Raw genomic sequence first — 17,459 nt, 5'->3', positions numbered from 1 at the left:
CATTGTGCTAATGATAATAATAACAGTAATAGTCACAACAACAATAGCTTACACATATAATATAGTGTTTTCTATATGCCAGACACTGTTCTAAATACCTTACATATGCTAACTTGTCTAGTCTTTACTGTAAGCCTCTGAGGATGACTGTGGTAGGCTGAAAAGTGGCCCCCAAAGATGTCCATGTCCTAATCTCTGGAGCCTGTGAATATGGTACCTTACACCGTCAAAGGGACTTTGCAGAAGTGATTAGATGAAGGACCTTGAGATGAGGAGATCATCCTGGATTATCTGGGAAGGCCCAACATAATCACATAGGTCCTTAAAAAGATAAAACCTTTCCCTGCTGTGGTCAGAGAAAAATATGTGAAGACAGAAGCAGGGTCAGAGAGAGATTATGCTACTGGCTTTGAAGATGAGGGGAGGGGAGCCATGAGCCAAGGGAATGCAAGGAGCTTCTAGAAGCTGACAAAGGCAAGGAAATTTATTCTCCCCTACATCTCCAGAGGCTCTAACCCTGCCTACCTCTTGATTTTAGCTCGGTGAGACCCACTTCAGACTTCTGACTTCCAGAATTGTAATATCATAAATTTGTGTTGTTTCAAGCCACTAAGTTTGTAGTAATTCATTACAGCAGCAGTAGGAAACTAATACAGAGGATGACTGCCATGTTAGTAGATGAGGAGACGAAGACTTGGCAAGGGGAAGAAGCTTGCCGAGGTTTGCACAGTAATAGCTGGGAGCCCAGCGCAGCTAATCTGATTCCAGAGCCCATGCTTCTCACCACTCTGCTGTACTGCCTATGAGAAAAGGAGGCCTGGCAGTGACTGTCCCCACCGCCTATGCTGATGTGACAAAACGGAACTTGGTGAGCTACTGGTAAACAGTGGCTCAAAAGGGAAATAAACACTCATATAAGCTCCTCGATCTTTGTCATACCAAGTTTTAAACTCTTAAACTCTGCTGAGAACTGTGAGCCTGCGTTAAAAGTTGATCATCCTGTCACTTTTGAACTTAAATTCCTATTTGCTTACTCTGCCAATGGGTATTTTTTAGTCATCCCTTTAAATTTTATAATCTCTTTATGGTTTACAAAACACATTAGTCTTTGTTACTTATTTAATTCTCATAATAATCCTTTGCGGTAGATAAAGTAGATGGCTCTGAAGCTCAGAAAGTTTATTTTGCACCAAAGCCAAACAACCAATAAGGGTCAAAGCAGGAATTCTGGAGAATTCATCAGAGCACATTTTTACCCCTGCCTTGCCATGTTCAGACCTCACATTCATCAAAATATTTTAATGGACTAGAAAGACTTCTTCACATTGTTACTAGCTGAATCTCTTCTGAATCATCAATTTACTAACGTTCTCAGGTTAGTAAAGATCCTAATCTGTCCACTGAAGAGTTATGGCTCACACCCAATTACCACTTTCCTTAGCATTTCTATCATTTTCTACAAAATGGGAAAGACTCTCCTTTGCCTCTTTTGTTAAAACAGAGAATATCTTGCTCCTTTATTCTTGTCACTCCTATTATTTCAGAGGCTGAGAATAGGCTGACTGCAGGAGATTATATAGACTTGCTCTTTTATGTCTGTTTGAAGGAGAGTGAGAAATGGAAGTAGAAAAAACTTATGTAGTATTATTTTATTACTTCTTTTGTATGTGCCTTGCATGTCCAGCTGCCTATGCCGTTTCCACTTGGATAGCTCATAGGATTTTCACATTCAATGTGTGCAAAACTCTGCTTATCTCCCTTATCCCCGAACCCAACCCAAAGCCTGCTCCCTCTTCAGTGGTCCGGAATTCAGGAAATACCACCACTGTTCACCACCCAGAAAACTAGCAATCATCCTTGACACCGTTTTCTCTCTCAAACCTCTCATTACCAAATTCTATTGAGTATATCTCTTAAATAAATCTCAAATTTGTCACATTTACCCACGTTTACTGCTACAACCACCACCTAAGAGATAACTCCGTAAAGAATCTTTTGGTAGCACGTAATAGAAAACAGCCTAAACGGTAAAGGACTTTCATTGCCTTATATAATTGAAAAAGGTCAGAGTTAGGATTGGCTTTGGGCAAGCCTTGATTGAGAATGTCAGTAAGGTCACCCAAATCCTGGTTTCTTTCCATTTCTTCTTTCTGCCTTCCACTGTGTTATCTCCCTGCTCAAACGGGATCACCCTGTCAAATAAGGGGGCTGCCAGGAGGTCCTAGGTCCTCATGCTTCTTTGTTCATGATCTTTGGGAAGGGAAAACATATCCCCCAGTAGCTCTCATAGAAGAGTGACAAAACTTCTTTCCCAGTAGTCTTTAACCCCCTCCCCCCCAACTCATGGGTCACATGTCCTTCCCTGAATCAAGCACCATAGTCAAAGGGATGGATTTTGTTGATTGGAGGCTTACACTAAGGGTTAAGGGGAGATTAATCCCATTCAAACTCCAAGGCAAAGAATGTCACAGGGGAAATAACTTGAAGGAATTTGGGGGACTTGTTAACTGAGAAGGAAAGTAAAGTAAAGCACATATGAGTTATCCATGACACCACATTCACTTTTTCTTCCCTCTAATCTTTTACCACAGTGTAGGCAGTACAGTCTTTTAAAAAAAGAAATGGTGTTGTGCCACTTCATTATTTAAACCCACTTTGCTCCTTGGATAAAGATAAAAATAATCCTTAACATGCCTTACAAGTTCCATCTGGCCTTTCCTGCCCCTCCAGCCTCATCTGTTACCACTCTCTGCTCTTGATCACCATCCACTCACACCCCGGCTTTTGTTCATTTTGTTGGATTATCTGGCTTTTTCCTATCTCAGAGCCTTCAGATCTGCTGTGCTATCTACCTAGAATGATCTTACCCACACTCTTCACATGGACAACTCCTCTTCACTTATGCTTTTCTGTTGTAGTCCCTTTCACTGTTTAAAATAAATTGTAATGAGATTGTCTACCTAATGCTTATTTTTTCCAGCTAGTCTGTAAGCATCACAAAGGTAAAAGTAGTGCTTGTACTTGTAAAAAGCACTGTGTCCGTGGCATCTAGCGTAGCTCTTGGACCTTGTTCAGCAAAGACATATCTAACCTGGGAAAAAGATATTTACCTCTTAGGATGCTATAAAATTAAATTAAAGTGTGTATAAATACTTAGAACACTCGGTATAGGCTGATGAATGATTGCGAACTTAAAGTTGAATATTTATTTGGAGCACTTTCTACCAGGTGGTGTCTGTCCTAGTATTAACTTCTGGAAAATAACTGAATGACCCTTGGAAAGTTATTTTGCCATTTATCTTCATAAATATGTGTTGAAATGTGTGGCGTTTTCCCAAGCTATTTAGGGACAAGTGAGAAAGGGAATCTGGAAGACAGAAGAGATACTCTCCAGAGCTGCTGGTCTTATTTGCACTTCATCCCAACTTGACATTAATATACACATTTTGCATGAAATCGTTTTCTGTTATTGAAACCTGAGTTTCATTATATACCAATCTACAGGGTCTTTGTGAAGGATTTCAGTTCTTTGCTCTTGTTTTCGTTTTTCAGGTTGTATTTATGTTTGGCGGGATGTATTCTTCAGATGTGCTTTGTTAAAGGTGCTATCATAAAACATAATCATTTTTATATGGATTATAATTTCAAGAATGGATTTCTTAACCTATTCCTAAATACTCACTAAGGAGATTCCTAGGAAAGGAGTGACTAATATAGCTGGGCACCTTAGCATTCATTATGTCATTTCATCATTTTAAAAACTTACCTTTTATTATAAAAACAATTCACATTCACTATAGAAAATTTGGAAAATATAGATAGGGAAAAAAACAAGCATTTGAAATCTTACCACCCAAAGAGATAACCACTGTTGACATTTTGATGGTCTCATCCTACACATGCATGTGCATACACACACATGCACACATGCATGGGCCCTATTTCAAATGACCAAAAAAAGTCAAAATATTCATCAGGTGTTTTAATGTTTTCCAGTTAACAATAAATTGTGATCTTAATTAACTCTTTTATCTGTTCCTGTAGTTTACTATTGATTTTCTTGCATTTGTCAGGTAGACCTATCACAAACAAATAATATTTTGACCTCATTTTTGCAAATACTTATACTGCTGATTTTGTTTTCCTGCCTAATTGCATTGAATTTCCAGAACAATGATAATTAATTTTGATAGTATTAGCTTATCATGTTCTTGACTTTAATGGAATGGTATACAACTATGTGTATATTATGAGTGTGTGCATGTGTGTGCTGTATGTGTGTGTCAGTGTTGATGATATTACATGAAAGGTGTCCTGAGAGTCTATGGTTGGTGGGGTGGGATAAGTAACCATCAGTACAGTTTAAGGGACTGAATAAATCTAGAGGAAACAAATTGTTCCAGCTTTGGGGAGTTAAAAAAGGGTTAAAGATGGAAAACTAAAGGCTGACTCACCACTATATGCCATTTTTTGCGGGGGAGGAATGGGTGAGTTGGGATATAGAAAGGGAACAAACCACCTAGACTCCCTTTTGCTGTCCTGGAGCAACAACGCTTGAAAGCAACCCCAGGATCCATGCAATAGCTAAATCAAGCACAAGGCTGGCAGCACGGCAGGGCTTTTGCACCCAGCAAAAGGTCCAGAAAGGAGACCTTTGAGGGCCAAACCATGTAATTGGCTCAGAGGCCAGGCTAAGCATAAAGCTTTTAAAAGAAAGCTGGCCTCTGTCACAGATGTGTAAGCAAACACAAGGAAGAAAAGACACACAAAGTTTCCTTGCTACAGCTGCCATTCATTCACAGAACTGTTATGTAAAGCTGTGTAAAACAGAATTCATACTTAAGCTTGAAGAAATTCCAACCACAGCCAGATAGGCAGTGAGGGAAAACCTAGGCCTTGGCAGACCTCTTCTAATTCCAGTGTGAGCAGATAGAGGAAAACTAATATGGGATTCTTCAAAAAAAAAAATAGGATGGTAAAACAAAGATGTTATAAATTCAGAGGAAGCACAAACTTTTTAAAAAATATTTGCTATGGGATTTATAAAGTATTTTGATAGCATCTGTTTATGGGATTAACTAAATTTGTAGTGTTTCATCAAGTTTATGATGAAAGGTGAAAGACAATATAATGAGACAGCCTATTCAGATGAACAAAGAGCTTCTTGAAAGGCATACAGAAATAAAGACCTGGCTTAGAGTTTAATTAAATTAAAAACATAATCTCAGATTTAAAATCAGAATTAGGAACACACAAGGCAAAAGAGATTTTTAGGAACTTACATAAGATATGCAGAAGACAATTTTGAAATGCTTTTTTGGAATACAGAGAAAAGGATATGGAAATGTGAAGATGACAGAAAAATCAGAGGAATGGAAAATAGAGCAGGTATTAAAATATGAATAAATGCCATAGAAAGAGATCAGAACAAATGAAAAATAAGTTGCTTTAAGAATTTTTTACGTACTGGAAAACCACCTGAGTTTGCAGGACTCACTGCGCCTAAAGTGACAATCCTGGTAAGATGAATAAATTTTATGGTTAAAGGAAGACTCTCTAGTGAGGGCCATGCCACCTGGAGCTCCTTTTTTTCACTATAGATCAGTAACATTTGGAAGTGGCTCTGATGGGGCTCCAACAGTACTATTGTCATACCAAATAGGAAGACAGCAGGTATCAGGCCTTTGCTTGGCATGACTTCTCACTAATAAGATGGTCACCCCAAAAATGATGGGCAGTAATGTGAGGAAGAATGAGTACAAGGAGTAGAGAATCAAATACGGACAGGTGGCTATGGCTTCTCAACAAAGAAGTGATTACCAAAAGATAACTGCTGAGACTCCCCCACAGTCCCAGATCTCTTCCTCAGTCTACTAGATTATGGAACTTTCCTTCATTTTGGGATTTAAGAGGAACTTAATGGTGTCCAGGGAAGGGACTCAGGGAGAAATTAACAAGATCATCTTAGGGTAAAGAACAGTTCAGGTTAAAGTTGTCCTCATTCAAGGATAAAAATAAAGCAAAACAAAACAGTTGGAACCTGACAGAAATTATGAAATGATTATAAGAGATAAACAAAGAAAACAGAAAGGGATAGAGAAAAAAATACTTTTGAGAACAAGTTTTAGCAAGAAACAGAATGTACCTATACTAACTATGAGTTAAAGAAAACATGAGATTTTGAGACAAGAGTTAATTGATGAGATATTAGAACAAGGAACTGAATTAAAAATGGAGCCATCCCAGCAAAGCAAAGAGTATAGGGAAATGTTCCAAAACACCTGTTAAATTGTAATTAGAGAAGTACAAATTAAAACCACAATGAGGTATCACCCTCTAGAATGGCTATAATCCAAAAGACCGACAATATCAATGGAAAATAAGTTAAAATTAAAATTTTTTTTTTACTCACTGGAAAACCATTTGAATTTGTATGTCAAAAGGACTCACTGTGCCTAAAGTGAAAATCCTGGTAAGATGAGGGAATTAATTACTGGTGGGAATGAAACGTGGTGTAGCCATTCTGGAAAACAATTTCATGGATTTGTAAAAATTTAAACATATTTTCCAGATGTCCTAACAGTTCCACTCCTGCGGACCTATCCAAGGAAATGCTTGCAGATGTTCATAGTGGCATTATTTGTAATAGTTCAAAAGTAGAAACAATACAAATGTCTGTTAACTGATGAATGGATAAACAAACTATAGTATATACATACAATGGAATAACACTCATAATAACAAAAGGAAACAAGCTACTGATACATGCCACAGAATAGTAGATGAACCTGAAGCACATTATACTCTCCTGTCCCTTGTCCTTAGAATGTATCTGTCAGGGGCAAAACCCCAACACTAGATGAGCCCACTGTCTGCCTTTGCCTTATTTGCACTCAGCTTTCTAGTCCTGTGAGTAAAAAAGACTGATCTGATCAAACTGGTGTCAATATAAATTTGTGGTTACGAACCTCCACTGCTCTGTGCTTACTAGTTTCCTCAACAGCTCAAACTCTAGCCCTCCACAACTGTTTTATACTTTCTCCCTTCTCCTCAATTCTGACACCTTCTTTTCCCAATTCTCCTTAAATTTGCAGCAGATTAAATTACTGCCTACTTCACAGAGAAAGTAGATGTTTTCAAATAAGACTTCTGTAAACCTCCCTTCAGTGAGCTTGTTAACCTGTAATTTTCCTTTTCCTTTTATCTCTCATCCTTCCCATCTGTTTGAAGAGTTGTCTTGCATCTAATTTTTCCACCCTTGTGCTAGGAATTGTAGTGAGCAGATCTTTGCCTATATGGAGCTTACCTTCCGGTGGGAGGAGAGAGTGTCAGTTCTTTGGGGAACCCTTTTCTAAATCATAGACTATATAAATCTTTGATTGACGCACCCAAAGTATCCAGAACCACCATGCTGGAACTATTGATCGAATTTTCAACTACTTGTTCAGTGTCGTTCTTTCCTATCGCACCGTTAGCTTCATGAGGGCAAGGGTTGGTCCCTGTTTACTGCTGTATTTATTAGCACTTAGCACAATATTGTGTATATGGTAAAGTCACAGTAGAATTTTACTGAATGACCAACCGAAATAAATGTCTTTGTTAACCATGATTATTTCTAAGTGATGGAAGTACTGCTGATAATTTATTCATAATTTTAAAATGTCTCTACATTTCCTTTAGTTTACATTATTAAATTAACATTTTATATTAAAAACAATAAACAAAACATAGTTAAAAACCAGTGGATTTGAATCCAAGTGATTTTTGCCTACATAATCTTGGGAGGAATTTCTTAGAATTATTTTGTGTTTATTCAAACTGAAAAAGCAGAAGCTAACTAATCTGCTTAGAATTGAGAAGCAAATTTTTGATGGGTTGTTAGGTAACAGAATCAGATACAAAAATCCAGTAATCTTTTACCATTAAATGATAGAAACTTGCATCTAAACTTCTAAAGGGACTGTGAGGTCATGCTAATTGGCTTTTTAACAATTTGTTGCTTATTAAATATTTAGCAAGACTCTGAGGAGGCCTGCTGTGGTATCATATGAGTGGCTTTCAGACTTTTGCCCATAAAGTTGAAGAGTTCAAAATGATCCTATATGACAATGATGCTGCAAAGAGTTAAGATTATAAATATGTATAGTATAAAGGTCTTCCCACTGAAGGGCCAGAGCAGGCATTCAGGAAATGCTGCAGCGAAATACTGTAGTTTCGCGTACTACTAATATCATTATTTATAGGTGAATTAACTTTTAATTTCATTATAAAATTCCCTTATTAAGTACCAGCAATTTCTCAACGCTATTTATTCGTTTGCCTAGTTTGTTTTTATACAGTATCTAATCTCTGATTTTTGTTAATGACTTGACATTGCTATAAACTGGATCAGTGGATGGCATAAAATGGAAAATCATTCTTCATGCTGCACTTCCTTTTGCGATTATATAACTCTACAGGCTCCTTTAGGGCAAATAAGAAAGCCAAAGGGATAAGGATTATCAAATATATATTATGAACAAGAAAGAAGTCCTTCAGTTTCCTTCAGTATACAGTGCTCTTTGAATTACTTTTCAGATAAGCTGTACTGATCCCTCTGCTTACACCATCATGGTAACAATATATTTTACTATATTATCTTTGGCTTTAGTGTTATTTTGAATCCTCCTCTGTTATAGAATAGGAGCATAGAGTAGACTGTCATTATGAATTATATGTATTTATTTACATATGCACTCACATAGAAATACATTTGTGATGTCAGCATCACCACTTTATTACAATGTCATATCTGCGTACATTTGACTCTTTTTATGCTGTAGCATCAGGAAAAAGTATGGAGTCAAAAGAGTTGTGTTCTTATCCCCAGTCTACCATTCACCGGCCATGACTGGGTACATCAACATGCCCTTCACTTTAGATCCCAGAGAAGGGATGTGATCAGCGTCCAAATGTACAATGAACAAAGTCAAGGAAATAAAGAAAAAAGAACAAACCAAACCTGTCTGTTGACAAACATGCTGTCTGGGCAGACTGCTTCTCATTTTATGATGAAAACAACCACTACCGCCACTTCGGCAACATCTGCCACAACAACATGAAGCCAATGGAAGAACTGCAGCAGAGCCTGGGAGAGGAAGAAAGGATGCAGCCTGACTCGGAGGCTGAGGCTAAAAGTTTCGTGTATCTGTAAATTATGAAGCTAAAAATTATACATATATGTACTTATATATATACACAGACATTTTAGAAAACTATTTGTTAATAAGATTTATAGCTGTTTTGAGAGAGAAAAGAATAGCATAAAGAAAGAATAGACATAAATAGAAACAGAAGCAATAATGGGCACATAAAAGTGGAAAAGTTTCCTGAAAGGAATCTATAAAAATGAAAAAGAGAATTAAAAAATGAAAAGAATCACACCTGCATATTTACTGGCAAAATGTACTTAGATGAAGAGAGAAATCTCAATGCATATAATGTTTACCTGTGAAGGAATAAAGCTCTGGCTGGCTCAGAATTCTCCTTAGGAATGATAAATGCTAGAGAACAGTGGAGCAATGGGTTAAAATTTCTATGAGGAAACTCTTGAGACCTCACAAATTTAATACCTCTTTGTTAGATTTCATGTGTAAAGGCAGGAGAAACACATTCTCATATATGCAAAGCATTGAGAAACACTTAAAGTTATTGGATGTTTTACTCCAATGGCCCAAGAATGAGCAAAACATGGTATAAAAGAACTTGTGGTTATTTGAAACCAAACGCAGGAGTAAGCCAAATATTTATAGTAAAATGAGTTTTTAAATTAAATGCAAATTTGAAAATTTTTCTTGAAAGAGAAAAGATGTACTCTTACAATTTTATTAACAATAATTTGGACCTAAGATGTCACGTAAGGTGAGGGTGTATATGGTAAGAAGCATTCCATATTTTACACACACACACACACACACACACACACACACACACACTGTTCTTATGTACTCAGTTGCTGAATGCAGGGATGGTAGGTGGTCAGCACACATGCACCAGGTGCCCCTTGCTATTGTTCCATTTGTTTATAGCTGGTATCTCTTCTGATTGGCTGAAGTGTACCTTCTGATTGGTTGTACCATACCAGTTGTTAAATGTTTTGAATATCAACCAGGTTGAATGAATGAATGGATTAATGAATGATCAGAGATGATCTCTTCTTTTATCCTTACTCCTATATTGTTTGGGGTATTTTTACCCTCACATTTAAGAATCTTTGAGCAGGTGTATATTTTATTTATACTCGGTAAAATTCTGCCTCTCCTTCCTTTACATCAACCACAATATTCCATTTGTGTGCAGCTGCCTACCAAGTCTGAGGACAACAATAATGTTGCATTTGACTTTTATTATTATTTTTTAATATCAAGATTTCTTTTTTCTCTATCCACACTCTCCATAATAGTGTATAATCACCTGAGACTGTATTATTTCTGAATCTATTCTTAGTTACAGTATTGTGGACACCACTGGGTACCTTGGGCATTATTGTAATTCCTTCTATGTCATGCCTGCTAGGACTCCTTAGTAAGTGGATCCATACCTCACTTTTTCATTTTCTTGTCTCCCTTTAGGGGTACATTTAATATTAAGATTAAAAAAAGGTTAGAAATGCTCGTAGGCATTGTATTGTCGTTTTAAAAGTGACTAGGATGAAATGGGTGCTATGATTTGGTTTAATTATGCTTAATTGATGCAAAGCTTAAACCAGTGTCCAGATCTCCTGCTCCACTGCTTTTTTTTTTTTAACATCTTTATTGGAGTATAATTGCTTTACAATGGTGTGTTACTTTCTGCTGTATAACAAAGTGAATCAGCTATACATATACATATATCCACATATCTCCTCCCTCTTGTGTCTCCCTCCCACCCTCCCTATCCCACCCCTCTGCCCCATGGCTTTTAATCAGGGTAGTTCATTTTCGGACAAACATATGCTTTCTTGTACTACTAACATGTGCTGCATTTCTAGCCCAAAGCTTTATCATTTTGCTATTTTACATTGTAGTCCAGAAACCTAAATTTTCTTCTTTGACACCATCTGCATAGCTAGTCTTTCACCTCCCATAGCCTCCTTTCTCTTTGAAACTCCCAACTGTTAGTTGGAAGAATCAATGACAACACCACCTGTACCCCTACAGATTCCTAAGCCAGACTCTGCAGTTCCAAAAGATGTTTCCTGGAGACTCCTTTATTGCCTAATTAATTAATTAATTAATATTTATTGAGCAGCTATTGTGTGCCAGGAACTGCACTAATTGGTTCTTTCCCAACTGAATAGTAAATGAACTGATAATGAACTTAAGGGGAATTTCTATTGCAATATGCAAACAAATAAGTTGCCTTTCTCCCCACTAAGGGCATTTCTGTCTTGTTTTCCCCTTAAAATTCTAGAGATACACTTAAGATATCTTACAGTAAAATTTCCATTTCATTTTTTAAGCTTCTGTTTTTTTCATTTTTAGGGAAGGTATGTTCATTCAGACACATTAGAAAATTCAGATTAAAAGCAAGAGGAAAACTGGCCAAAAAAAAAGGAAAATGTTTTATATGTGCATGCATTAAAACGATCTGAAAGAATGTACTCTTCATGGAACCTCTCTGCGAAATGAGACTCGAGACAAGGAGGGGAGGAGGCTGGAGAAGGTATTTTGCTTTGTTCCCTTATGTATGGCTTGAATTTTTATGATCATATATTGTTTTTATAATTAAAGATCTAAATGCAGATATGAAACAAAAAACATCAAGGTCATCTAGAGTCGGCAATCTTTCTACTACAGTGGCACATGGGAACATAAAGGAATAAACTACACTTACATCTAATTGTTAGGATTTTATTAGATTCAGAATGTGGCTTGTAATCTATTGATGATATCTAGATCTTGCCTTGAGGACACTATTGAGAGACAGTTCTGAAGGGTGCTGGTATCATCTAAAAGATGACGTTGGAGCCCTAACCCCCAGTACCTCAGAATGTGACCTTATTTGGAGATAAGGTGTTTACAGAGATAATCAAGTTAAAAAGAAGTAATTAAGGTGGGTCCTAATCCAGTGTGACTGGTGTTCTTTTATTTATTTATTTTTAAAACATTTTTATTGGAGTATAATTGCTTTACAATGGTGTGTTAGTTTCTGCTTTATAACAAAGTGAATCAGCTATACACATACATATATCCCCATATCTCTTCCCTCTTGCGTCTCCCTCCCTCCCTATCCCACCCCTCTAGGTGGTCACAAAGCACCAAGCTGATCTCCCTGGCAACACAATTTTTTGAACAAGAAAAAAACTTATTTTATTTTTTGGGAAAAGCAAGGGCCTTGTTTGAATCCCTGATCATATCCTTGTGAGATATATCTATATCTATATATAGATATATAGATATATAGATGTGTGTGTGTGTGTGTGTATAGCCATTTAGTGATAGCCATTCTTACAGGTGTGAGGTGATACCTCGTTGTGGTTTTGATTTGCATTTCTCTGATGATTAGTGATGTTTGGCATCTTTTCATGTACCTGTTGGCCTTTTGTATGCATTCTTTGATTTTGTCTGTTTTATTTACTTCTGTATGCTCAGGCTTAGAGTAGAACCTGGCATATAAAAGTTACTCAATAAATCATTGTGGGAAAAATAAAGACCATGTGTTAGCATTTTAGAAATACTTAGGTGATTCTGATTCAGGTGGTTCTAGGAATATTCAACTACTGGTTAAAATTATAGAATATTTAAAAGAAATTAAAGCTATTTGCAGGGACAGATAATTAATAGATCAGAGGAAAGATTTATTATCTGATTTCCTTCAGAGATGGATAAGATTTTTTAAAACATAAAAAGCATTACCCATAAAAGTGGTGGATAAATTCAGTTACCTTAAGATGAAGAACTTTAATTCAACGACAGACACCATGAAGAGGATGAAAAGATAGGTCACAAACCAGGAGATGTAATTTGCAACACATGTAACTGACAGAGGACTAGTATCTGCAAATAAATGATTTTATTTAGAAATAAATAATACCTATGAATCAATAAGAAAAATACAAGCTGATATAAAATGAATGAAAGGCCTAGATAGACATTTCCCAAAAGAAATCCAAATGACCAGTAAACGTATGATAGTGTGCTCATTTTACTGGTAATTAAGAATTATAAGTTAAAATCATGATATGACATTACACATTCATTAAACTGACAAAATTAAAAAGACAAATCTGCCAATATTAACTATTGGAGTAGATATGGATCAATGGAGAATTATACCTTGCTAAGGGAAGTAAATATTGGTACAGCCACTTTCAAAATGATTTTTAGCACTATCTTTTAAACTTGAACATACCCCAGAACCTGGCATTTCCTTTCCTAGGTATATTCTAGAGAAACTCTTGCATATAAACACCACACAAATGCAAGGATGTTCATAGCTGTTTAGCATGTTATTTGTGATAGAAAATTATTGGAAATACCCCAAATATCCACCACCATGACAATAACTATATAAATAAAATGGAATATTATATGTAGTGAAGATGAAGAACTCACAGCTACACTGCTATAGCATGCCTGAATTTTGAAAACATAATATTGAGTGAAAAAAGGCAGGTCACAAAAGAATCCACACAGCTAAATACCATTTTTAAAGTTTATAAACAAGTGAAACTTAACTTACTATTTAAGAATACATATGTATGGAGTAATACCATAAGAAAAGCAAAGGAATGATAAATACCAATTTCAGGATAGTGGTTAGTTCTGGTGGGGGTGTAGGAAGAGGCAGCGGAGGGGATTAGAAAGGGGCATGTGGATTAGTACAGGGATGTTGGGAATATTCTAGTTCTGAGGGTAGGTGGTAAAGTCATGAGGTAATTATTTTTATGCTTCACTATTTATGTGTATGTGACCTTCTTTTGTATGCCTATTAGATAATTTAAAAATCCAATCATAAGAATGATTTTTAACTATGGAAACTTTTAGTTTGTAGTTACCAGATTGTAAATTCCTTAAGTGTACCTGTTTGGCACAAAGAAAATATCAACAATGATTTGATGAAGGAAGATTTTTGTGATATGGGTATACCAATACTTCTTGAAAAATAGTAGTTAGAAGAGATTGAAGACTGATGTCCTCTGTAGTCCTCTTATCACTTTGTCTTAATTTGCTTAAGATAGTCTTTTTTTTTCCACAGAATATAGCTAAATCACCATCCCACTTCATGAGAATATCAAATTAATGGGATCTGAATGAATGTGGTTTTACTAATCTGTATAAAATTGATAATTAGCTTGTGTGGAAACATCATTTGGTCTAGCATATGCAATTCATGTCTTGAAAGGTGCTGATGGAAGGAATTAGAAGATTTAATTTATGCTGTGAAAATGTTCTTTCTGAGCCCTCTTTATTATGATGCAAAGATTTCTTAAAGAATGTTTTATGATTATCTCAACCTTGGGATGGAGTGTAGGGGGATGGGTCATAAAAAGGTAAAGCTGTCTAGGATGGGAATGAAAATAAGAAGGTAAAATATTCTGCTCCTCACCAAATGCATCTTTTGTTTTTATGTTCTGGGTTTTTGCTTCACTAACTAAGCAATAGAAAACAATTGAAGTAATATGAAGAAAGCCCCTGCTTCAGGTGACTCTGTCTTAGAAGGGAATATGGTATTTAGAAAAGGGATTCTATTCATGTTCTCTGGGTTGATGCTGACACTTGACACCCCTACCTTGGATGAGCTCCTGAAGTTGGAACTTCATGGCAGTTGAGCTTGGTTCAAGAAGGATCATCAACACTAGATGCACTACAGTTTATGTCCATTCCTAGGGAGGATGCTTGGACCTAGGGAGTGTACTGCTCTGGGATTAGTGGAGATGGATCCTTGGAGGCATTATTGTTTTTTGGACTAGAGTCTTCCAATGTATAGGCCTTTGCTTCAAGATCCAGGGTGTCTTAGATATTCAGTTGGTTCAGGTGGGTCAATTTAAGAGGCGTGATAGAAGATGCTCCCATTCCCTCTAGGTAACTCAGTAACCAGAAGAATGATTCTAAGCATCAGACACCAGGAAGGAAGAGTCTGAAGGCCTCTGAGGCAATCACTTACATCCCCAAATTAGTTTGGGAGCAGAAGACATAGGTAAGGAAAAAGAAGCAGATCTGTAAGAAAACTTAAGACCCTAGTTATAAAGTATTAATCTAATCTTATTCAAATTCTTTCTTAAAAGAAATTAAAGATGATACAAATAGATGGAGAGATATACCATGTCCTTGGATTGGAAGAATCAACATTGTGAAAATGACTCTACTACCCAAAGCAACCTACAGATTCAGTACAATCCCTATCAAACTACCATTGGCATTTTTCACAGAACTAGAACAAAAAATTTCACAATTTTTATGAAAACACAAAAGATCCCGAATAGCCAAAGCAATCTTGAGAAAGAAAAACGGAGCTGGAGGAATCAGGCTCCCTGACTTCAGACTGTACTACAAAGCTACAGTAATCAAGACAGTATGGTACTGGCACAAAAACAGAAATATAGATCCATGGAACAGGATAGAAAGCCCAGAGATAAACCCATGCACATATGGTCACCTTATCTTTGATAAAGGAGGCAAGAATATACAGTGGAGAAAAGACACCTCTTCAATATGAGGTGCTGGGAAAACTGGATAGCTACATTTAAAAGAATGAAATTAGAACACTCCCTAACACCATACACAAAAATAAACTCAAAATGGATTAAAGACCTAAATGTAAGGCCAGACACTATCAAACTCTTAGAGGAAGACATAGGCAGAACACTCTATGACATAAATCACAGCAAGATCCTTTTTGACCCACCTCCTAGAGAAATGGAAATCAAAACAAAAATAAACAAATGGTACCTAACGAAACTTCAAAGCTTTTGCACAGCAAAGGAAACCGTAAACGAGATGAAAAGACAACCCTCAGAATGGGAGAAAATATTTGCAAGTGAAGTAACTGACAAAGGATAATCTCCCGAATATACAAGCAGCTCATGTAGCTCAATATGAAAAAACAAACAACCCAATCCAAAAATGGGCAGAAGACCTAAATAGACATTCCTCCAAAGAAGATATACAGGTTGCCAACAAACACATGAAAGGATGCTCAACATCACTAATCATTAGAGAAATGCAAATCAAAACTACAATGAGGTATCACCTCACACCAGTCAGAATGACCATCATCAAAAAATCTACAAACAATAAATGCTGGAGAGGGTGTGGAGAAAAGGGAACCCTCTTGCACTGTTGGTGGGAATGTAAATTGAAACAGCCACTATGGAGAACAATATGGAGGTTCCTTAAAAAACTTAAAATAGAGCTACCATACGACCTAGCAATCCCACTACTGTGCATATACCCTGAGGAAGCCATAATTCACAAAGAGACATGTACCACAATGTTCATTGCAGCTCTGTTTACAATAGGCAGGACATGAAAGCAACCTAAGTGTCCATCGACACATGAATGGATAAAGAAGATGTGGCACATAGATACAATGGAATATTACTCAGCCATAAAAAGAAATGAAATTGAGTTATTTGTCGTGAGGTGGAGGGACCTAGAGTCTGTCATACAGAGTGAAGTAAGTCAGAAAGAGAAAAACAAATACCGTATGCTAACACATATATATGGAATCTTAAAAAAAAAAAAGTGGTCATGAAGAACCTAGGGGAAAGACGGGAATAAAGATGCAGACCTACTAGAGAATGGACTTGAGGATACGGGGAGGGGGAAGGGTAAGCTGGGACAAAGTGAGAGAGTGGAATGGACATATATACACTACCAAATGTAAAATAGATAGCTAGTGGGAAGCAGCTGCATAGCACAGGGAGATCAGCTCGGTGCTTTGTGACCAGCTAGAGGGGTGGGATAGGGAGGGTGGGAAGGAGGGAGACGCGAGAGGGACAAGATATGGGGATATATGTATATGTATAACTGATTCACTTTGTTATAAAGCAGAAACTAAGACACCATTGTAAAGCAATTATACTCCAATAAAAATGTTAAAAAATATTGTTTCTTAAAACAGAAAGGTAGTGATTGAAGATTGATTACAAATGAAGTTTAAGATCTTAAATCCAAGATCTGTAATTGCTAGAAGTTGTCATGTCAGGAAATTTCAATATTCCAGTCTTGGGAGAAAAGATCGTCTTTCCCCAGGTTTAATCTTTTCCACTTGAAGACTGCTGTTATGAGCAGAGTTCCTGGTCCTTAGGATACAATGATGGTCTTGTAATCTCATCCCACTTGGTCACAGGACCTCTACAGTGGACCTGACAAAGCACTGAATAGACTTAAATAAAGTTTTGCTGACTGCCCAGTAAAGAAATGATTAATAGCAAAACAGCCAGATACGCCCAAAGTGATTGCACCATAGCTCATCTTCTCAGTTTCTCACATTTT

The 17,459-nt window shown here is 36.7% G+C and overlaps 1 protein-coding gene across 4 annotated transcripts in view; it reads left to right on the top strand.

The window, feature by feature from the left end:
- The window catches only part of PLPPR1 (phospholipid phosphatase related 1), a 641,182-nt gene that overhangs the window by 168,469 nt on the left and 455,254 nt on the right, over positions 1 to 17,459 (top strand). For 2 of the 4 annotated variants that reach the window (XM_060299950.1, XM_060299951.1), the window contains one exon: positions 11,502 to 11,682. The exons of 1 other annotated variant lie outside the window; for it this stretch is intronic. The gene's annotated coding sequence lies outside the window, so the exon portion shown is untranslated. Of the gene's footprint in view, positions 1 to 11,501; positions 11,683 to 17,459 lie in introns of those variants that run through there. One more of the 4 variants, XM_060299948.1, reaches the window with a different exon arrangement.

This window comes from Globicephala melas, chromosome 6, assembly GCF_963455315.2.
Source record: "Globicephala melas chromosome 6, mGloMel1.2, whole genome shotgun sequence".
In the NCBI taxonomy this organism is placed as follows: domain Eukaryota; kingdom Metazoa; phylum Chordata; class Mammalia; order Artiodactyla; family Delphinidae; genus Globicephala; species Globicephala melas.
This window is presented reverse-complemented; position numbering and strand designations above follow the sequence as displayed.